This window comes from Hylobates moloch, unplaced genomic scaffold (genome assembly GCF_009828535.3).
Source record: "Hylobates moloch isolate HMO894 unplaced genomic scaffold, HMol_V3 SCAFFOLD_9, whole genome shotgun sequence".
Classification (NCBI taxonomy): Eukaryota; Metazoa; Chordata; class Mammalia; order Primates; family Hylobatidae; genus Hylobates; species Hylobates moloch.
Window position 1 is genome coordinate 25,566,819 of NW_026652284.1, and position 24,169 is coordinate 25,590,987.

Here is a 24,169-nt window from a genome sequence, read left to right on the forward strand (position 1 = left end):
AAAAAAGAATGATAGAATTAAAGTCTCATCATTTTTCACACATTTAATGAAATCATGGATCTAGGTAATCATCATCCATGACCACGTACAACAGAAAAAGAGACATCTGGACATTATGAGCCTCCTCACAGAAGAATACACCAACACTTACGAAGTATTATTGCCAAAAAAGCAACCGGATTCAGGTCAAGCCTCTAGAGGAGCACTGAACAACAGGAGCCACTGCATACATGCAGCTATGGAGCACCCAAAACAGGGCCACTCCAAACCGCTCTGTGCCGTAAGTGCAAAGCACCAACTTTCAAAGATTTAATATTAAAAAAGGATGCTGCTGGGCGCAGCGGTGCATACCTGAAATTCCAGCCTTTGGGAAGCTCAGGTGGGAGGATGGCTTGAGGCCAGGAGTTCAAGACAAGCCTGGGCAACATAATGAAGCCCGTCTCTACAAATAATTTAAAAGTTAGCTGGATGTGGTGGTGCATGCCTGTGGTCCTAGCTACTTGGGAGGGTGAGGTAGGAGCCCAGGTGGTTGAGGCTGCAGTGAGCTGAAATCATGCCACCGTACTCCAGCCTGAAAAACAGGGTGAGAGCTCATCTCAAGAAAAAAACAAATCGCAATAATTTTTTATTGATTATATGTCATTATATTCATGTTAAAATAAGAAGAGTTTTCAGGCTGGGGTGCGGTGGCTCACACTGGTAATCCCAGCACTTTGGGAGACCGGGGTAGGCAGATCGTTTGAGCCCAGGAGTTTGAGATCAGCCTGGGCAACATGGAGAAACCCCATCTCTATAAAAATATAAGTTAGCTGGGTTGGTGGTGCACGCCTATAGTCCCAGCTACTTGGGAAGCTGAGGTGGGAGGGTCACTTGAGCCTGAGAAGTGGAGGTTGCAGTGAGCTGAGATAATGCCACTGCACTACAGCCTGGGCGTCAGAGCGAGATCCTGTCTCAAAAAAAAAAAAAAACCACACACACACACACATGCACACACGCACATACATACATACACACAAACAACTAAGAAAAAAATAATAGTTTGCAACTATTGGGCAAAATGAAGTTTTTTGTTTGTTTTTTGGGTTTTTTTTTGAGACTGTGTCCAGGCTGGAATGCAGTGGCGCAATCTCAGCTCACTGCAAGCTCCGCCTCCTGGATTCATGCCATTCTCCTGCCTCAGCCTCCCGAGTAGCTGGGACTACAGGCACCTGCCACCACACCCGGCTAATTTTTTGTATTTTTTAGTAGAGACGAGGTTTCACCGTGTTAGCCAGGATGGTCTCGATCTCCTGACCTCGTGATCCACCCGCCTCGACCTCCCAAAGTGCTGGGATTACAGGCGTGAGCCACCGCGCCTGGCCAAAATAAAGTATATTATTAAAATGAATTTCCGTGGGGCGCGGTGGCTCACACGTCTGAACCCGGGAGGCGGAGGTTGCAGCACGTCGAGATCACGCCACTGCACTCCAGCCTGGGTGACAGAGCAATTTCCTGTTTCTTCTTAATCTTTTTAATGTGCCAAATAATTTTTTTTTTTTTTTGAGACAGGGTCTCACTCTGTCGCCCAGTCTGGAGTGTAGTGGCACAATATCAGCTCACTGCAACCTCCACCTCCTGGGTTAAAGCACTTCTCGTGTCTCAGCCACCCAAGTAGATGGGATTACTGGCACATGCCACCACAAGCGGCTAATTTTTCTGTTTTAGTACAGATGGGGTTTTACCATGTTGACCAGGCTGAAATTTTAAATTTAATTTGAAGCTTGAATATTTCTATTAGACAACACTCTCTAGATCTAACAACCAGTTTATAGGGAATAAAAAGGATAGAGGAACATAAATGAATTACAGAAATTCAATTAGCAAAGTCCAGAACGGGAAAATTACACAACTTTGTTTCTTTAACAACAGCAGCAATAACAAAAGAAAAAAAAAAACACCAGAGAAAAAAAGAACTGACCAGGCGCGGTGGCTCACGCCTCTTATCTCAGCACTTTGGGCGGCTGAGGCAGGCGGATCACCTGAGGTCAGGAGTTAGAGACCAGCCTGACCAACATGGTGAAATCCCATCTCTACTAAAAATACAAAAATTAGCTGGTCGTGGTGGCTAACGCCTGTAATCCCAGCTACTCAGGAGGCTGAGGCAGGAGAATCATTTGAACCTGGGAGACAGAGGTTACAATGAGCCAAGATTGCGCCATTGCACTCCAGCCTGGGCGACAAGAGCGAAACTCCATCTCCGGGAAAAAAAAGAACTGAGAGAACCTGTAGATTAAAAAAGACGTAAAAGAGGCCGGGCACGGTGGCTCACGCCTGTAATCCCAGCACTTTGGGAGGCCGAGGAGGGTAGATCACCTGTGGTCAGGAGTTCAAGACCAGCCTGGCCAACATGGTGAAACCCTGTCTCTACTAAGAATACAAAAACTAGCTGCGCGTCGTGGTGGAGGTGGAGGTTGCAATGAGCTGAGATCGCGCCACTGCACTCCAGCCTGGCAACAGAGTGGGACTCTGTCTCAAAAAAAAAAAAAAAAAGGAGACATAGAAGCTATGTAAACCAAATCAATGTATCAACCTTGTCTGAAACCTGATTTAAATAAACCAAACGTTCAGAGAGAAGGGGTGGCAGGGATGAAAGGAGAGCAGAAAGAGAAATTAATTGTGGAAATTTGAACATTAACAGGATACAGTGTCGTTATGTTTTTTAAAAGGAGTATCTTTTATTTTTTACAGCTATACACAGAAATTAGCATTTAAATGATATGATGTCTGGGACTTGTTTCAAAACGATCCAAGGGGGATGAGGGAACGAATAGGGATATGGATGAAACAAGACTGATCATGAGCTAATAATTGTTGAAGCTGAGTGTTGGGCATGTAAGGGCTCACTATATCACCCTCTCAACATTTGTTTATGTTTGAAATTTTCTATACTTTTCTAAAGAATGAGATGAGCAAACAAGTTTATCTATAAAAACTTCTTGTAGCTTTTGAATCTACAAAAATATATGAAAATAAGTCACAGAGTTGGCTAATACTTCAAGAGATCATTCGATCTAGTGTACCGCCTCCAGGACACACTACAACATTATCACATTCAGCAAATATTTATTGAGTAACTATTAAGCACAAAAGCGCTAACACTGTAGAAGATGCACAGAAATACAAGAAACAGTTTCTGTTTCAGGACTTTAGTCATATAGGAGAAATCAGAAAAGTACCTAAACATAAAACAAGGTAAAAAGTGATGAAGTTGACCAGGCGCAGTGGCTCATGTCTGTAATCCCAGCACTTCAGGAGGCCAAGGCTGGCAGATCACCTGAGGTCAGGAATTAGAGACCAGCCTGGCCAACATGGTGAAACCCCATCTCTACTAAAAATACAAAAATTAGCCAGGTGTGGTGGTGTGCACCTGTAGTCCCAGCTACTTGGGAGGCTGAGGCAGTAGAATCGCTTGATCCCAAGAGGCAGAAAGGTTGCAGTGAGCAGAGATCGCACCACCACACTCCAGCCTGGGCGACAGAATGAGACCCTGTGTCAAAAAAAAAAAAGTGAAGTTATGGTTTAAGTATCATAAGCAAGGTACTTTTTAAGTATATCAGAAGCTATCATAGAAGAGTGTCATATAACTGGGCATGAAAAATAGGCAGGATTTGGACATGTAGTGACAGGGAGTATTATATCTGAAGTGTACAGACAGTGTCAGCAGAAGCACAGAGGCAGAATATAATGAAACATTTTTGGGAAACGAAGATGAGCGCATTATTGTGCCCGTAGTGGGAAACAGAGCTGGAAAGACAAGTAGGGGCTAGACCACAGAATCTTAAATATCAGGCTGAGTTTGTACTTTAGTCAATAAGCATTGGGAGTCACACATTCGGAGTTCTAGATGACAGACTATTTAGGAAGAAACTATACACCTCACCTAAGTTTAGTAGAAAAGAATAGAGCTGGGGAGGAGGATGAAAATAAGGATAAATAATCAAGGCAAAAGGTAACACAGGACCTAAAATGCAGTAGTGGGAGGAAAAGACAGGGAGGGATCTGAGAGTGTCTGGGCGTGAAAACAAGCAGGAGTTGAGAAGTCAACAGTAACTAAGATTTTACAACTGGATGAACTGGGAGAATGGTGGGGCCAATGTTTAGCATGTTGGCAGACCTATACCAGCCCTGAATAGTGCTCAATAAATGACTGACTGACTGAAAAAATAAATAGAAATACGTGAGTCAAAATGAAGAGCAGTAAGTCAGGGGATTTGGGGGGCTGGGGAGTGGGGTGGGCAGGAGATAAGCTGAACCTTCTCATTGAACCTGTGTTCCTCACAAGGTTCTGAAGAACAAAATGCTGCCCAGGAGTGCTATGCATTTTCTTGGGGATGCACTTCTCTAAAGCAAAGGACTCATCATTAAAACCTACATAAAAGGTATAAAACCCATCCTTAAAACCAGTAAACATGCCTCCCAAGCAAGGAGACAACCTGTACAATCTGACCACAGGTTCTCAAAAGCAGACAGCTCATGAAAAGCTGGAGGTGCAAGCAGGATATCAATGAAGTGGTCCAATAGGAATTCTGGTACTGGAGCTCAGAGGCAAAAATATAGATGTGGCAGTTACTGCATGAAGGTTGTAACAGAAGACAAAAGAGTAGGCTGCGCACAGAGCCTCAAACCTGTGATCCCAGCACTTTGAGAAGCCGCGACGCAAGAATCACTTGAGTCCATGAGTTCGAGACCCTTGGCTCTACAAAAAATAAAATTAGCTGGGCATGGTGGCGTACATCTGTGGTCCCAGCTACTTGAGAGGCTGAGGTGGGAAGCTCACTTCAGCCCAGGAAGCTGAGGCTGCAGAGAGCTGAGATGGCGCCACTGTACTGCAGCCTGGCCAACAGAGCAAGAAGCTGTCTCAAAACACACACACACACACACACACACACACACACACACACACACGCGCACATGAGTAGATGACCTCTCAATACAAAAGCAAAAAAAGAGAAGCAAGGCCTGAGACAACCTAGAGACTGACAAAGGAGGATCAGGAAGGCAGAAAGAACCAGAACAATGCTGTGTCGTAAAAGCTAAGAGAAGAATGTCCAGGAGGAAGGCCTGTTCAATCCTTATCTTCTTCCTTGACCCACAAATCCAACCCATCAACAAGTCTTATCAGCTCTACCTCCAAAATATATACTAAACACATCCATTTCTCTCCATCTCTTTAGCCACCTACCTAGTAGTTCAAACTTTCATCACTGCCTAGATTTCTGCAGTAGCCTGTTCAACCGACCTCAGTCAAGTCCTGCCCCCAAATAATCCACTCTCTTTGTAGCAATTGGATTAATCTTTCAAAAATGGAAATCAGGGCCGGGCGCGGTGGCTCACACCTGTAATCCCAGCAGTTTCAGAGGCAGAGGCGGGCAGATCACAAGGTCAGGAGATGGAGACCACCCTGCCCAACATGGTGAAACCCTGTCTCTACTAAAAACACAAAAATTAGCCGGGCGTGGTGGCGGGTGCCTGTAATCCCATCTACTCGAGAGGCTGAGGCAGGAGAATTGCTTCAACCCAGGAGACTGATGTGGTGGTGAGCTGAGACCACGCCACTGCACTCCAGCCTGTGTGCCAGAGCAAGACTCCATCTCAAAAAAAAAAAAAAAAGGAAATCAAAGCTGGGTGCAGTGATGCAAGCCTGTGATCCTAGCACTTTGGGAGGCTGAGGCAGGTGGATCACTTAAGCTCAGGAGTTCAGGACCAGCCTGGACAACATGGTGAAATCCCATCTCTACAAAAAATACAAAAATTAGCCAGGCATGGTGGCTAGCACCTGTAGTTCCAGCCACTTGGAAGGCTGAGGTGGGAGGATTGCTTGAGCCCGGGAGGCAGAGGTTGCAGGGAGGCAGAGGTTGCAGTGAGCCGAGATTCCACGACTGCACTCCAGCCTGGGTGACACAGTGAAACCCTGTCTCCAAAAACAAAAAAAACAAAAAAAAAAAGGGAAAATCAGGCCAGGCAGGGTGGCTCATGCCTGTAACCCCAGCACCTTGGGAGGCCAAGGCAAGGATCGCTTGAGGCCAGGAGTTCAAGACCAATCTGGGCAACAAAGCAAGACTCCATCTTTACCAAAAAAAAAAAAAAAAAAAAAAACCAAAGGGTTTGAAAATTAGCATGGCATGAAGATGTGAGCCTGTAGCCCTAGCTACTTAGCAGGCTGAGGTGGGAGGATCCCTTGAGCCCAGAAATTCAAGGCTGCAGTGAACCATGATGGATGGCACCACTGCATTCCAGCCTGGGAGACACAGCAAGACCTTGTCTCAAAAAAAAAAAAAAAAAAAGGAAACAACAAAAAGAAAATTGTGCTTTACAGGGCATGATCATGAAAAGTGAAAAGACAACCCACAGAATGGGAGAAAATCTTTGTAAATAATGTATCTGATAAACAACCTGTATCCAGAATAAAGAACTATTAAAATACAATAAAAGGACAAATAACCCAATTTTAAAAGAAGCAACAGATTTAAATAGACATACAAATAGCCAATAAATGGCCAAGAGCGGTGGCTCACGCCTGTAATTCCAGCACTTTCCGAGGCTGAGGCGGGCGGATCACGAGGTCAGGAGATGAAGACCATCCTGGCTAACATGGTGAAACCCCGTCTCTACTAAAAATACAAAAATTAGCCAGGTGTGGTGGCAGGTGCCTGTGGTCCCAACTACTTGGGAGGCTGAGGTTGCAGTGAGCTGAAACTGCGCCACTGCACTCCAGCCTGGGCGACAGAGCGAGACTCCAGACTCCATGGCCAAAAAAAAAAAAGTTACATTGTTAATCACTGAAAAAATTGTAATAGGGGAGGAAAGAGGGGTATTGGAAGAAACAACACAGTAAGTCCTCACTTAACTCATCAATAGATTCTTGGATATCACCATTTTAAGCAAAACAATGTATAACAAAACCAATTTTACCACAGTCTAATGTAAACAAGAGTTAAGTTCCTATAGCATATTTCTGGTGACAAAAAACATCACCAAACTTCTAAAGAAAGACCAAAACACTTCTAATATTAAACACCGAAACAAATGTGAGCTATACAAACATTTAAGAAAGATTAATAAAAACAAGAAAGATAAGTATTTACCTAATTATTCCAGTTCAGGGTCATGGGTGGCCGGAGCCTGTCCCAGCAGCCCAGGGAGCAAGGTGGGAACCAACTCTGGGCAGGATGCCATCCCATCAATCACACACGCACCCACACTCACTCAGACGGACCATTTAGAGACACCAATTCATCAAACATGCACAATTCTGTGATGCGGGAGGAAACCAGGTACCTGGAGGGAAACCGAAGTACTGGAGAAAGCCCACACAGATGTGGGGAGAACGTGCAAACTACACAGACAGTAGCCCTGGCCAGGAATACATTTTTTTTCTCATCAACATTATAACGCAATGAAGTTGAACAAAATAATGTTATTCAAAGACCTGTTGTAATGGCCATGAGTTGATACTTGTTGAGGCTAGGAGATAGATACACAGGAGTTCATTACATCATTCTCTTTACTTATATATATGCTTGATATTTTTCATTAAAAAGTTTTTTTTTTAAATCTTCAAGCACCTCAAATTAAAAACAAAACACTTCTTCCAGACTTCCCATTTTATTTAAAAATAAAACACACCCAGGCAAAGTGGCTCACACGCCTGTAATCTCAGCACTCTGGGAGGCCGAAGCTGAGGATCACTTGAGCCCAGGAGTTCAAGAATAGCTTAGGCAACATAGTGAGACTCCATCTCCATAAAAAATAAAATAATTAGGCTCGGTGTGGTGGCTCATGCCTGTAATCCCAGCACTTTGGGAGGCTGAGGCGGGCGGATCACGAGGTCATGAGATCAAGACCATCCTGGCCAACATGATGAAACCCTGTCTCTACTAAAAATACAAAAATTAGCTGGGCATGGTGGCATGTGCCTATAGTCCCAGCTACTCAGGAGGCTGAGGCAGGAGAACCATGCCTAAACCCAGGAGGCAGAGGTTGCAGTGAGCCGAGATCATGCCACTGCCCTCCAGCTTGGGCAACAGAGCGAGACTCTGCCTCAAAATAAAAATAAAAAATAAAACAATTAGCCTGGCATGGTGGCCTGCAACTGTAGTCCCAAGTACCCAAGAGGCTGAGGTGGGAGGATCACTTGAGCCACAGAGGTTAAGGCTGCAGTGAGCCATGACCACACCACTGCACTCCAGCCTAGGTGACAGAGTGGGATCTTGTCTCAAAAACAAAACAAAACAAAATACACGCAAAACTCCTGGCCAGATGTGGTGGCTCACATCTGAAAGTCTACCACTTTGGGAGGCTGAGGCAGGAGGACTGCTTGAGGCCAGGGGTTCGAGACCAGCCTGGGCAACATAGTGAGACCCAATCTCTACAAACAAAATTTAAAAATTAGGCAGGTGTGGTGTTATATAACTGTAGTCCCAGCTACGCAGGAGGCTGAGGCAGGAGGATCACTTGAGTCCCAGGAGTTCAAAGCTGCAGCGAGCCATGTCTGAGCCACTAGCCTGGGCAACAGAGCAAGACCTTGTCTCAAAAAATAAATAAACAGAACTCCTTAACAGTCCTAAAAAGCTTTGAAATATCTGGCTCCTACCCATCTCTCCAATCACATATTTTGTTACCACCGTTCACTAATATATAGCCATGGTAGGCTTCCATCACTCTCAGAATACACTAAGGATTTTTCTGATTCAGGGCCTCTGCCGTCAACAGTTCCTTCTCCCTGGAACTCTCTTCCCTCGTTTCTCCATTTGGATGGTTCATTTTCATTCTTCACTTTCAGTACATCACCTTCTCAGAGAAGCCTTTCCTGACCATCCTTATCTAAGTTCCTATATTACTCTCTATTATAGCACCCTATTTTATTTTCTAACATACATCACAATCTTTAACATTTTATGTCTTTTTGGGTTTTTTGTTTGTTTCTTTCTTTTTGAGACAGTGTCTGCCTCTGTTGCCCAGGCTGGAGTGCAGTGGCATAATCTTGGCTCACTGCAACCTCTGCCTCCTGGGCTCAAGTGATCCTCCCACTTCAGCCTCCCGAGCAGTTGGTACTACAGGTGCACACCACCACACCCAGCTAATTTTTGTATTTTTTGTAGAGATGAGGTTTCACCATGTTACCCAGGCTGGTCTCAAACTGCTGGGCTCAAGTGATCTGCCTATGTTGGCCTCCCAAAATACTTGGCCTCATACCTCCCCAAGTGGGCGTGAGCCACTACACCCAGCCTTATTTATGTCTTTACTGTCTATCCAAGGCTTCCCAAACTGCATGAGAGCATGGACCTTGTTTCTTCTCAAGATCACTGAGTTGTATCCTTAGTAGTACGTGACACACAGTAGGCACTTAATAAATCTGTTGAATGTTAAACTAATAACCCAATACTAGGCATTATCCTATTGTTGAATGTTTAATACAGCAAAGGCTTACAGAAAACCTACTGTTTACGAGGCCTTAGGTAACACATATACACATCTGATGAGAAGATACATGGTGTCTCAGGCCATTCTTGCATTGCTATAAAGAAATATCTGAGGCCGGGCGCGGTGGCTCACGCTTGTAATCCCAGCACTTTGGGAGGCCGAGGCGGGCGGATCACGAGGTCAGGAGATCGAGACCACGGTGAAACCCCGTCTCTACTAAAAAATACAAAAAATTAGCCGGGCGTGGTGGCGGGCACCTGTAGTCCCAGCTACTCGGAGAGGCTGAGGCAGGAGAATGGCGTGAACCCAGGAGGCGGAGCTTGCAGTGAGCCGAGATTGCGCCACTGCACTCCAGCCTGGGTGACAGAGCAAGACTCCGTCTCAAAAAAAAAAAAAAAAAAAAGAAATATCTGAGACTGGATATTTATAGGCAAAGAGGTTTCACTGGCTCAGAGTTCTGCAGGCTGTACAGGAAACAGTGCCAGCACGTGCTCCTGGGGAGGCTTCAGGAAGCTTTTACTCATGGCGGAAGGAAAAGCGCAAGCAGGCACTTCACATGTGAACTCTGAGCGAGGGCTCACTTATCACCAAGGGGATGGCCCAAGCCATTCATGAGGGACCTGCCCCCATGACCCAAACACCTCCTACCAGGCCCCATCTCCAACACTGGGGATTACATTTCAACATGAGATTTAGAGAGGATACATATTCAAACTACAGCACATGGTATAATGAGAATTAAGTGGACAAAATTTAAAAAAAAAAAAAAAACCTCTTCCAGAGGCTTCTGAAAACAGCAAATAAGTAGACTATTTTTTCCCCAGAGAATTCATTTAAAAACAGAAATAAGAGAGTTGTGACACAGTCCCTTCTCTAAGATGTATAAACAAAGGGTCCCCAAGGGATCAAGACTGAAATCTACCACAATTAACATTTTTAGAAATTATCTAGAAAAAACAATAGTGAAATCTTCCCAGTTTGCAGATGACTCTACAGCAACACATAGAAGTACAATGGTGCAAGGCTCTATGTGTTCAGGAATGTGAAAAACAGCTTCCGTGTAGACAAAAATAAGGTAATTCAGTGACAGAAAAATAGTTCAAACTATAATTATCAAATGATGAGCTCTAAAGCTACCTGTTTCAACACAGGAAAGGGGTTTCAAAGTCCCTAGACTGTACCCTGAATACAGCTACAAAAAGGCAACAAAATACTGGCTGTCATTATGAAAGCTCTGGAAACACAGAACGTATTATCCTATCTTTGTACAACCCAAAGTGTACCTGTACCTAGAATAGAATGTGTAGTTGTAGTCATCATAGCACAAAAAAGGTAAAATAAAGGCCTAGAAAGATATCGCAAAAGACCAAAGGGACCAGAGGGGCTTCTATACGAGTACAGATTTTTTTTTAATGTCTTTTTAAGGCCAGGTGCGGTGGCTCACGCCTGTAATCCCAGCACTTTGGGAGGCTGAGGCTGGCAGATCACATGAGGCCAGGAGTCCAACACCAGCCTGGCCAACATGGCGAAATCCCATCTCTACTAAAAATACAAAAATTAGCTGGGCGTGTTGACACATGCCAATAATCCCAGCTACTCGAGAGGCTGAGGCAGGAGAATCACTTGAACCAGGGAGGTGGAAGTTGCAGTGAGCAGAGATCATGCCACTGCACTCCAGCCTGGGTGACAGAGCAAGACTTCGTCTCAAAACATAAAAAATAATCTGTTGCAATGAGCAAGTATTGCTTTTGTAACTACAAAGAGATTTTAAAAATAAATAAATCTAGGATATTAGAAAAGGGAGGCAGGCCGGATGTGGTGGCTCATGCCTGTAATCCCAGCACTTTGGGAGGCTGAGGCAGGTGGATCACTTGAAACCAGGAGTTCAAGACCAACCTGACCAACATGGTGAAACCCCGTCTCTACTAAAAAAAGACTTGGGAGGCTGAGGCAGAAGAACTGCTTGAACCCGGGAGGCAGAGGTTGCAGCAAGCCGAGATCCTGCCACTGCACTCTAGCCTGGGGGACAGAGGGAAGACTCTACCTCCAAAAAAAAATAAAAAAGGAAAGAAAGAAAAGAAGTAGAAAATAAATTTCATGCAAACAGCAAAGCAAAAAAAAAAAAAAAAGGATATGATGTAAGAATAAGCAAATTAGTAGCTGTGGTTTGTTGGAAAGAACTCTAGATATGCATCAAAGGACTTGGGTTCATATACACATTAACACGGACAAATGTGAAAAACTTTACGTTGAACAGAAAAAGTCAGACACAAAAGTGTGCATACTGTATGATTCAAGAACAGGTAAATTTAATATGTGGGGATAGAAATCAGAACATTGGTTGCCTATAAAATGGTGGAGACTGACTGGAAGGGGAAGTGGAAGGAGGGAACTTTGGAGGGTTATAAAAATGTTCTATTTCTTTTTCCTTTTTTTGAGATGGAGTTTCACTCTTATTGCCCAGGCTGGAGTGCAGTGGCGTGATCTCGGCTCACTGCAAACTCCGCCTCCCAGGTTCAAGCGAGTCTCCTGCTTCAGCCTCCCGAGTAGCTGGGATTACAGGCATCTGTCACCACACCCAGATAATTTTTTGTATTTTTAGTAGAGACAGGGCTTCTCCATGTTGGTCAGGCTGGTCTCCAATTCCCCACCTCGGGTGATCCACCCGCCTCGATCTCCCAAAGTGCTGGGATTACAGGTGTGAGCTGCTGCACCCGGCCAAAATGTTCTATTTCTTGATGTGGGTGTTGGCTACATAGGTGTTTACATTTGTCAAAACTCATCTAATTATATACTTCCATCTCACTGTATATAAGTTTTACCTTTAAAAATTTTGGCTAGGGCCGGGTGTGGTGGCTCACACCTGTAATCCCAGAGCTTTGGGAGGCCAAGGCGGGTGGATCACAAGGTCAGGAGTTCAAGACCACCCTAGCCAACATGGTGAAACCCCATCTCTACTAAAAACACAAAAAATTAGCCGGGCATGGTGGCAGGCACCTGTAATCCCAGCTACTCAGGAGGCTGAGGCAGGAGAATTGCTTGAACCCAGGAGGCGGAGGTTGCAGTGAGCCAAGACTACGCCACTGCACTCCAGTGTGGGTGACAGAGTGAAACTCCATCTCAAAAAAAAAAAAAAAATTGGCTACGCTTGGTGGCTTACACCTGTAATCTTGGCGGCACCTTGGGAGGCTAAGGTGGGAGGATCGCTTGAAGCCAAAGGCTGGAGACCAGCCTTAGTAACATACCCACACCTCATCTCTATTTTATTATTTAAAAATTCCAAATAATTTTAAAATAAACAAAGACCTCATTTTAAAAAAGACATTTCAATTTCAAATGTTCCATTATTTAGTTGAATAATTTTGAGGAAGTTAATCTCTCAGAACCAGTTTACTTTATCTATAAAATGCAGCCACTAATGGCCTGGCACGGTGGCCCACGCCCGTAATCCCAGCACTTTGGGAGGCCGAGGCGGGTGGATCGCCTGAGGTCAGGAGTTCAAGACCAGCCTGGCCAATATGGTGAAACCCCGTCTCTACTAAAAATACAAAAATTAGCTGAGTGTGGTGGCACGTGCCTATAATCCTAGTTACCCAAGAGGCTGGGGCAGGAGAATCGCTGGAACCAGGGAGGCAGAAGCTGCAGTGAGCCGAGATGGCGCCACTACTTTCCAGCCTGGGTGACAGAGCAAGACTCTGTCTCAAAAAAAAAAAAAAAAAGTAGCTACTAATATATCTCAAGTGCTGGGGACTGACTGTAATAGTATACAACAAAGGGAAGCACGGTGCTTTGCAAATTATCATCCAATGAATGCTGAAGGAACTTTAAAAGTAAAGATAGGGAAGAAGTTAGTCTTATAATTCTCATAATTCCACAGATGCCTTTAGTATTCAGGAATACTATTCTTTAAAGACTATCAATATTCTACAAAGGGAAATTCACTTATAGTTCCCAATTGTGAATGAAAAGGAGTATCAATAGGCATGACCCAAAACCTTCTTCTACACAGTTAAACAAAATTTCTCAAGACCTGATTTAAGAGCAAACTTTTTAAACTGAGTACTTATGGCTGGGTGTGGAGGCTCATGTCTGTAATCCCAGCACTTTGGGAGGCCAAATTGGGCAGATCACTTGAGGTCAGGAGTTCAAGATCAGCCTGGCCAACATGGTGAAGCCCTGTCTCTATTAAAAATACAAAAATCAGCCGAGTATGGTGGCAGGCACCTGTAATCCCAGCTACTCAAGAGGCTAAGGCACGAGAATCGCTTGAACCCGGGAGGCAGAGGTTGCAGTGAGATTAGATGGCACCACTGCACTCCAGCCTGGAAACAGAATGAGACTCCATCTCAAAAAAAATAAAATAAAATAAAATAGAAATAAACTGAGTACTTGCTAGAACAAACGCATAATCCAGGTATGGAGGAAGGAGAGGAGGTTTCAAATCGAAATACTTGAGAGTAAATGAACTGCTCTTGTTACTTTACTATGTCAATTACAAAGCTGAAAATTCACACAAGCCACATGACATTTTTAAGAATGCATGTGTTGGGCCAGGTGCGGTGGCTCACGCCTGTAATCCCAACACTCTGGGAGGCCGAGGCGGGCGGATCACGAGGTCAGGAGATTGAGACCATCCTGGCTAACACAGTGAAACCCCGTCTCTACTAAAAATACAAAAAAATTAGCCAGGCGTGGTGGCAGGCGCCTGTAGTCCCAGCTACTCGGGAGGCTGAGGCAGGAGAATGGCGTGAACCTGGGAGGCAGAGCTTGCAGTGAGCCGAGATCGCGCCACTGCACTCTAGCCTGGGTGACAGAGCGAGACTCCATCTCAAAAAACAAAAACAAAAAACAAAACAAAACAAAACAAAAAAAGAATGCATGTGTGGAGATCAGGAGATCGAGACCATCCTGGCTAACACGGTGAAACCCCATCTCTACTAAAAATACAAAAAAAAAAAAAATTAGCCAGGCGTGGTGGCACACATCTGTAGTCCCAGCTAGTTGGGAGGCTGAGGCAGGAGAAACCTGGGAGGTGGAGGTTGCAGTGAGCCGAGATCACGCCACTACACTCCAGCCTGGGCGACAGAGGGAGACTCCGTATGAAAAAAAATAACGTATGTGTGTATATACATACAGATGTTCACTCAAATTGGAAATGAGTCAAACCACTGCTTTTTCTCAAAAAGCCTTCTGTAGTCTCAAAATAAGAAACCTGGGGCCAGGCGTGGTGGCTCATGCCTGTGATCCCAGCACTTTGGGAAGCAGAAGTGGGCGGATCACTTGAGGCCAGGAGTTTGAGACCAGCCTGGCCAACATGACAAAACCCTGTCTCTACTAAAAATACAAAAATTAGCCAGGCGTGGGGGTGGGCGCCTGTAATCCCAGCTACTCAGCTCAGGAGGCTGAGGCAGGAGAATCGCTTGAGCCCGGTGTGGCGGGGGAGGGCATGCGCAGAGGCTGCAGTGAGCCAAGATCATCGGGCTACCGCACTCCAGCCTGGGCAACAGAGCAAGACTCTGTCTCAAAAAAAGAAAAAAGAAAAAATTAGCCGGGCGTGGTGGCGGGCGCCTGTAGTCCCAGCTACTCCGAGAGGCTGAGGCAGGAGAATGGCGTGAAACTGGGAGGCGGAGCTTGCAGTGAGCCGAGATTGCGCCACTGCACTGCAGCCTGGGCGACAGAGCAAGACTCCGTCTCAAAAAAAAAAAGAAAAAAAAGAAACTATTTTGTTCAAATGGAATTAATCTTACAGCTAAGAGTACATCTCAGACTTCTCTGTATTTTACCAGAAAGAAAAACGGGGCTTGAAAAGAAATATCACAGGCAAAGTTTAATAGCCTCTCCTATCAATCTCAAATTATTTATTAGTCTGTGGAAATCATGATGAAAAGCAAATTTTTCTGAGATACTTCTATATCTGAACATTATTTCTTCAGCAAGCGTTCAACAATTCTTGTTTCTATTCTTCTCTTTTCTAATTCAATTCTGTTTGGTTTCTAAGTTAAGAAGTGTGTTTCATTTGCATAAATGGTAACTATTCTGAGATACTATTCATAACTATACATTTGAATTCTGTAAAGTACCATTCATAACTTCAAACAGAACAGGAAAAAACACTCATTCAACTCTACCTTAATGGTGACTAAGACATGAATGATTATAATGTTATATTGTACAGAGTTGGCCAAAAGCGAATGAAGTCTTCAAATGTTACCACTACCTTGTCATTAATTTATGAATGCCCAGAGGAACTAAGGACCACTGCCTTGACCAATCTGCCTGCCACAGAAAATACTGAGCTTAGAAAAGCATGCCCATTCTAAACATGTTTTTTGGAGTTATGAAGTGTCTATGCAGGGACATCAAGAGATACATCTTAGCCATGAAGCTCAAAAATTAGCAAAGAATCCTGACAAGTTCTGGCAAGTTCTTTATATAAGCAATGCTGGTTATCCGTTAGGTGTTAAACTTTTCAGCTATGAGCTTTTCTGAGAAACAGTCTTTCATGCAAGGTAGGCAGTAATATTCCAGTGGTTCTTTACTCTATCTAATCTTAATCAGTGGTAGAAATTAAATTTACATAGATCTGCATAAATAATTCAGCTATCTGTCCTGCTCTAATATATGTAAACCAAATAAAATAAAATTTGAACAGAATAAAAATAATGGGGCTATTTTTAAATGGTCACCTCCTGATTTTTCTCATTTTTTTATCCAAAGTCAGAGACAGGAACTGCATAACCGGAAAGAAGGAGAAAAAGGAGAACATGCACCTGAGGACATCTATAATCACTTTCCTCTATTGCTCCACCACTCCTACCCCTACTGATACAGTAGCTCTCAACAGGGGGAAATCTATCCCCCCAGGATAAAAGTAACAATATCTGGAGACATTTCTGGTTATCACAACTGGGGCGGGGGGGTGCTATTGGCATCCAGTCATCCAGTGAGTAGAGACCAGGGATGCTGCTTAAGTATTCCTGGTCTGACCATGAAATGGAAGAGGAGCACACAAGAATGAAGCAGAATACAGAGGCCATAATTAAAGCATTATTAGTATCTCACGCCTGTAATCCCAGTACTTTGGAAGGCCAAGGTGGGCAAATCACTTGAGGTCAAGAGTTCAAGATCGGCCTGGCCAACATGGTGAAACCCCCCCTCTACTAAAAATACAAAATTAGGCCGGGCATGGTGGCTCATGCCCGTAATCCCAGCAATTTGGGAGGCTGAGGCAGGTGGATCACCTGAGGTCAGGAGTTCCAGACCAGCCTGACCAACACGGTGAAACCTCATCTCTACTAAAAATGCAAAAATTAGCCAGGCGTGGTGGCGCATGCCTGTAATCCCAGTTACTCAGGAGGCTGAGGCAGGAGACTCGCCTTGAACCTGGGAGGCAGAAGTTGCAGTGAGCCGAGATCATGCCATTGTTCTAGCCTGGGCAGCAAGAGCAAAACTCTGTCTCGGAAAACAAAAACAAAAGCAAAAAAAAAATTAGCCAGGCATGGTGGCACGCACTTGTAATCCCAGCTGCTACTAGGGAGGCTGAGGCAGTAGAATCCCTTGAACCCAGGAGGCAGAGGTTACAGCGAGCCGAGATCATGCCACTGTACTCCAGCATGGGCGGCAGAGTGAGACTCCATCTCAAACAACAACAAAAAAAGGGGTGAGGGGTCCGGGCATGATGGCTTATGCTTATCCCTGTAATCTCAGCACTTTAGGGGGCCAAGGCAGCAGGATAGCTTGAGCTCAGTTTAAGACCAGCCTAGGCAACATAGTGAGACCTCGTCTCTAAAAAATTTAACAAATTAGGTGGGCATGGTAGCGCTCACCTGTAAGTCCCAGCTATTTGGGAGGGTAAGGCAAGAGGAGGACTGCTTGAGGCCGGGCGCGGTGCCTCACGCCTGTAATCCCAGCACTTTGGGAGGCCGAGGCGGGCGGATCACGAGGTCAGGAGATCGAGACCATCCTGGCTAACACAGTGAAACCCCGTCTCTACTAAAAATACAAAAAATTAGCCGGGCGTGTTGGCGGGTGCGCCTGTAGTCCCAGCTACTCGGGAGGCTGAGGCAGGAGAATGGCGTGAACCTGGGAGGTGGAGCTTGCAGTGAGCCGAGATTGCGCCACTGCACTCCAGCCTGGGTGACAGAGCGAGACACCGTCTCAAAAAAAAAAAAAAAAAAAGAGGAGGACTGCTTGAGCCTAGGAGGTTGAGGCTGCAGTGAGTGAGCTGTGATACTGCCACTGCACTCAAGCCAGGGCAACAGAGTGAGACCCTGTCTCAAATAATAACAATAATAATTTTTCCCATTCCCTAGTCCAATCACACACTGACTCCACCTGCAACTCTTGATACAGTTTCTCACCCTTTGTATCTCCAAAACAGTGAAGGTATCATTCTTAGGAACTACGGAGTCAGCCCAAGTAGGTGGATGAATTCAGGCCCTCAAACCAGGCGGCTACTTGGTTTCTTAAAGGACAAAATTCCACAAATCCATGCTGTCATGGGGCTTTCTTCTAAAGAGAAAAAATAATTCTTCATCCTCCAACAATACCAGTCCACCTCACTCTACAGTAGAGATGTCCGAGAAAACTAAGAGTAGCCTGAGTTTTTGAAAATGTGCTAGTAGAGGCCCTTGGCCATTTAAAGAAACCACCCAAATTCATATGGCTGGTAAACAGAAGTTTCTCATATAGCATACACTTAAAATAAAAATACTCAAAATTAAATGTATTTTAGTAAACTCCTTACACCAAGATGTGCAAATTGTGGAAGCTTCATAAATGAAAAATAAACAAAATTTTGACCCAAATCCCATCGACAGTTTTTACCTCATTCTAAAGAATACTCTAGGCCGGGCACGGTGGCTCATGCCTATAATCCCAGCACTTTGGGAGGCCGAGGCGGGTGGATCATGAGGTCAGGAAATCAAGACCATCCTGGCTAACAAGGTGAAACCCTGTCTCTACTAAAAATACAGAAACAAAAAATTAGCCGGGCGTGGTGGCGGGCGCCTGTAGTCCCAGCTACTCGGGAGGCTGAGGCAGGAGAATGGCGTGAACTCGGGAGGCGGAGGTTGCAGTGAGCTGAGATCGCGCCACTGCACTCCAGCCTGGACGACAGAGCGAGACTCTGTCTCAAAAAAAAAAAAAAAAAAAAAAAAAAGAATACTCTAAAGAAAAAAAATCAGCTTTAAAATTTGGCAAACATGGCTGGGTGCAGTGGCTAATGCCTGTAATCCCAGCACTTGGGGAGGCCAAGGCAGGCGGATCACCTGAGGTCAAGAGTTCAAGACCAGCCTGGCCAACTTGGAGAAACCCCGTCTCTACTAAAAATACAAAACTTAGCCAGGCGTGGTGGTAGACACCTGTAATCCCAGCTACTCAGGAGGCTGAGGCAGAAGAATTGTTTGAACCCAGGAGGCAGAGGTTGTAGTGAGCCGAGATTGCGCCATTGTACTCCAGGCTGGGCAACAAGAGCGAAACTTGGTCTCAAAAAAAAAAAAAAAAAAATTGGCAAACATGAATCTACAGATCTGCATTTGATTTGTTTTTCTCTGAATTATATGCAAAAAGTAAAATTCTCTTAAATGCTATACAAAAAATGATGAGCAAAGACCCTACAAATTACTATTTAAAGAAGAGGTCGGGGCAGGGCATGAAGTCTCACACCTGTAATCTCAACACTTTGGGAGGCCAAGGCGGGAGGATCACTTGAGGCCAGAAGTTTGAGACCAGCCTGGGCAACATTTCGAGAGCCCATCTCTACTGTTTAAAAAAAGAAAAGAAATAAAATTTTTAAAATTAAAAACAAAAGAGGTGGAGGGTGTCATTCTAACATTTCAGAGACCAGTGAAGATATTAAAGCATAAATTGTGGTACTTAAGGAAAAATCCTTATCAGGCACATTTTAATCACAGTAAGATTGCTGTATGACAGAAACAAAAAAAGGTGTCTTCTATGTAATATTGTTTTTAGGACTCATGACTTTGAAATTAACTGGGCTATACAATATTTTTCCTTGTAATTGCTCTTGTTATCATGTAATTTTGTTTGTTTGTTTGTTTGAGACAGAGTCTTGCTCTGTCTCCCAGGCTGGAGTGCAGTGGCATGATCTCAGCTCACTGCAACCTCCGCCTCCCGGATTCAAGTGATTCTCCTGCTTCAGCCTCCTGAGTAGCTGGGATTACAGGCGTGCACCACCACACCCGGCTAATTTTTGTATTTTTAGTAGAGACGGGGTTTCACCATGTTGGTCAGGCTGGTCTCGAACTCCTGACCTCGTGATCCACCCAACTTGGCCTCCCAGAGTGCTGGGATTACAGGCTTGAGCCACAGCACCTGGCCTATCACGTAAGTTTTACCTATAGAGATCTACAATCTCTTCATCTCCAAAATGCAAAGGCTGTGAAAAATAAATTTTTCATTATTCATTTGGAGGCAAAACCTGACAAGAAATGACATAAGGCTAATGATAGTACAGTATTTATTTATCCCAGTTAGTATGAACATCCAGACATTTTACTACAGAAATAATAATGCATCTGATTTAAAAAGTGCTGCCCTGACCTCTCTGGGGGTATTACATAACACATAGTACCATATTTCTTTTCTAAAACCCAAAAATCCAAAAATTTTTAAATTCACATATACATTTGGTCCCAAGAACTTTTTTTTTGGCGCCAAGGATTTTGAATAAGGTACTGTGGACTGGTATACTAATTAAGACTAATTATTTTACAGAAAATATAACATATTGAGAATGAATGCATTAATAGAGCTTCACGTGCAATAAATTCAGTGTCTTCACAACTATCACGTACACATAATCCTGGAAAATAAAGCATAAAAAGACTTAACATGTCAAGAGCCAAACACATTATGTGTTTTTCAAGTGATGGTGATATTTGCATCCTCTAGTATCTAAATCAATTCCTTAGGTTGAAATCACAGTTAAAATATAGCTAAAGACTATATATAATATATGTAAAATATATATATTATATATATATAATATAATATATAGAGAGAGATATTTTTTTTTGAGACGGAGTCTCGCTCTGTTGCCCAGGCTGGAGTGCAGTGGCGCGATCTCAGTTCACTGCAAACTCCGCCTCCCGGGTTCACGCCATTCTCCTGCCTCAGCTTCCCGAGCAGCTGGTACTATAGGCGCCCGCCACCACGCCCGGCTAATTCTTTGTATTTTTAGTAGAGACAGGGTTTCACCGTGTTAGCCAGGATGGTCTCGATCTCCTGACCTCATGATCCGCCTGCCTCGGCCTCCCAGAGTGCTGGGATTACAGGTTATAATATATTTTTATATAAGTATATATATAATATATATAATATAATATATTTTTATATTTCATATATCTATATTTTATATTTTTTATTTTATATAAAATTTTTTATGTCATATATTTATATATTTATATAATACATTTTATAATATAATATATTTAATATAATATATATTTTATATAATATATATTTTGTAATATATTATATAATGTATATTATAACATATTATATAATGTAGATTATTATACATTATATAATGTATATTATATAATGTATATTGTTATATATTATATAGTGTATATTATTACATATAATTATGTTTATATATTAAATATTTGTTTTATATATTTTATATATATGTTTTATATATAAGACCGAATTAGTAATACGCTGAGAAAAAGAATAATCCATTGTAAATAACTTAATAAAATGCTCTGATTTTTAAACAACTATTCTCAAAGGGTTTAAGATTTAAAATTACTTCATTCTAGAAGAAAACTGAACAAATTACAATTGACTTTTTCTATGAAAGTAGAGCCTGGGACATGGATAAAGACAGGAACAGCTCTTAAAGCTATTTGAACAGGAAAAAGAGTTTCACAGTTCTTTCCTTCCTTCCTCCTGTAGTTGCTGCTTTTCTGGTTTTAGAATTTCAAACAAAGAAATACATACTGGCTCCACTGCTAAGAAACGCCCTCTTAGCAACTTCCTCTTCCAATTTTCTTCTCCACTATTGACATATGAGAACAATACCCATAGCTGTCCCTACCATTCCGATTAACCAAAAGCTCTGAGGTTTGGAAAAATTAAGGGCAGCAAGTTATTGTACCCAACTACCGCCTACCCCAAATCCACAATCTTCACTCATTAGAAGTCAAATAACAGGTTGCACAAAGAAAGGGATATTAAGCTTAATCAGAGGCGGGCTATTAAAACTTTCACCCCAAGAAATCCAAAGAAATTTGAACAAATGGGAAATTTCTCCCATCCCAAGAAAATGTGGCCCTCTGATGGAGGAGAAAAAGCGAATGGGCTGGCACCACTCTGAACCAAAGTCTAGCCTATACACCAATAGCTGCTGAACTTTCTTCTACAGGCAACCCCACCAGGATTCAAATGGAGCTCTCTGAGGTTCTGACACACACTTCAAAAGGACTTTTACGACTTACAAATAGTCCTTTCCAACTTACAGACTGAATAAAGAGGCTGGACTTATAATTAACCTTCCACAGGTCAAGACTGTCCCCATGCCAGAAGTCAAATCACGTATCGGAGGCCAGACCTCTGCCCCCATTTGTAACAAGGCAAACTTCCCTAACACTATCTTTTAAGTGGGCAGTGACTTCCCCCTTGCCCAGCGATTCTCAGAGGAAACAATTTAGTTAAGTAACCTCTGCCCTTTACTGTGTGACCTTGGGCAAGTTACTTAACTCCTCTGAAACTTAGCTTCCTTATGAGTACATTCTCAAGAGTCACTGTAAAAGTTAAATAAGAACATATGCCTAAGCAAGGGTTGACACCTAGTAGGGCTGCCATAAAAGTTCTTCCTCTTCCTCCTAACGCTCCTGACTTCTGAGCCTAAATTCCAATCAGCGCCCCAAGGGGCTCCAAGGAGTCCTTCCTCTTCTCCGGTTCTATGGACAACCGTATTAAAACTTCCCCTCTCAGAAGCTCTAGGATTCCTGGAGAACCAAGAGGACTCCAACTCACCCCATCATGGTCTGGGTAGCACCCCTTTAGACAACTCTCCTCCTTACTCTGCAGACTATCCTGTACGCGCACACTCACACGCACTCTTACACACACACACACCACACACACACAGTCCTCCTCCCGCTCCTCAATTTAGCAGGCCGGGGCCTCAACGAGCACCTCAATTACTTTATGGTCCAGAAATGGAAACTGAGGCTCAGCCTGGGGAAGAACTTGTCCAAGGTCTCAGACAACTGCTGGGACCCAACTCCTGCAGCTACATCTGCCGACGAAACCCTCGCTTTACACAGGCGGGAAACTAAGGCCTAGAGAAGAAAGTGACTTGCTCAAGATAACACAGCGAGCTGATGGCAGAACCAGGTCAGGCCGGGACACTCATAGTCCCTCAGACTTGTGGACCCCTCCAAGTTTCCGAAGGGGACTCCGGGTCACTCCCTCCCTCCCTGAGGGGGTGGGGTGGACTAAGACGCCACCCCGCGCTGACCGCTCGCCCGGCCTCTGCCAGTCCGCAGTAGGAGTCGCGGCACCCACTCCCCCGGGACCCTGCACGGCTCGGGAGGAGCGGCCCGGCCGGGGTCCGCGCCTCCCAGCGGGGTCTACCCAAGGGGACTTGTTGCTCACCTGGCCTCCCGCAGTCGCCGTCAGCGACAGGAAGGGTCGGCCGGCCGCCCAGTCTCCGCACAGAGTGTGCTCCCGGGGACCGCCTCGCGGGCTGCCACACGGCCGGACCCCCCTTAGCGCGCTACGCCCCCAGCCGCGCTCGCCCGGCCTGTGTCCGCCATTACGTGATTCCCCGCCCTGGGACGCAGCCACACCCCGCCAATGGCCCTGATTGGTTCACTGCCCCACCCACCCGGGGCTTCGGGGCATTCCATTGGCCTGAGTAAAACGCCAGTTAAATAACTACGCAAAAGACGTACTCACGGGTACCCTCCCCGGAGCTCCACCCGGGCGACTTCCGCAATCGGAGTAAACAGCGGGGTGCAAACCAAGTGAAGTGGGGGGCGGAGATTAAGGTAAACCGACTCCTAAGTTCAAAGTAGGGAAAGCTCACCCAAGAAAGTGTAAAAACTCGTACAAAGTGTGTTGAAAGATGAATTCTTCTTGTTAGCCTTGAAAGAACCGCTATATTTAGCGAAAGGAAGGAGCCAAGCCTGTAAACTTTCTGTGGACACCCCTCAAGTTGCACATAGTGTTGTCCCTTCACTCCGGTCTCAGCCCGGGCAGAAAGTAGGGTGGGGAGAGTGAGTCACAAGCTCTTTCCCGTCCTGCACAGTCCATCGGGGGCGAGGCCCGGGTCCTGGGAATGGGGGATAGTACTGAATAGCCATGGTCAAGTGAGCGGAATCCTGGTTCAGCCACTTCACTCTGCGACCTCAACTTCCAGGATTTATCTGGGTCTCAGTTTGTCCTTCTGCAAAATAGGAGCAGTCGTCTGTGCCTCACATGCGGGAGTGCTTGTTGAGGACTCATGCATGAATGGGGAATATGCTCGTCTTGTTGATTATAAAAGGCTGCAGCTGGCCGGGCGCGGTGGCTCACGCCTGTAATCCCAGCACTTTGGGAGGTCGAGGCGGGCGGATCACCTGAGGTCAGGAGTTCGAGACCAGCCTGACCAACTTGGAGAAACCCCCATCTCTACTAAAAATACAGAATTAGCCAGCCGTGGTGGCGCATGCCTGTAATCCCAGCTACTCAG

General features: G+C 44.6%; 1 protein-coding gene across 4 annotated transcripts in view; it reads right to left on the bottom strand.

Moving 5' to 3' along the window:
• WASF2 (WASP family member 2) overlaps positions 1 to 24,169 on the bottom strand; it is a 118,593-nt gene that overhangs the window by 65,452 nt on the left and 28,972 nt on the right. The window contains exons 1-2 of one of the 4 annotated variants that reach the window (XM_058444006.1): positions 23,092 to 23,258; positions 3,407 to 3,526 (exon numbers count right to left, since the gene is read on the bottom strand). The exons of 1 other annotated variant lie outside the window; for it this stretch is intronic. The gene's annotated coding sequence lies outside the window, so the exon portion shown is untranslated. Of the gene's footprint in view, positions 1 to 3,406; positions 3,527 to 23,091; positions 23,274 to 24,169 lie in introns of those variants that run through there. 2 more of the 4 variants (XM_032759459.2, XM_058444005.1) reach the window with 2 other exon arrangements.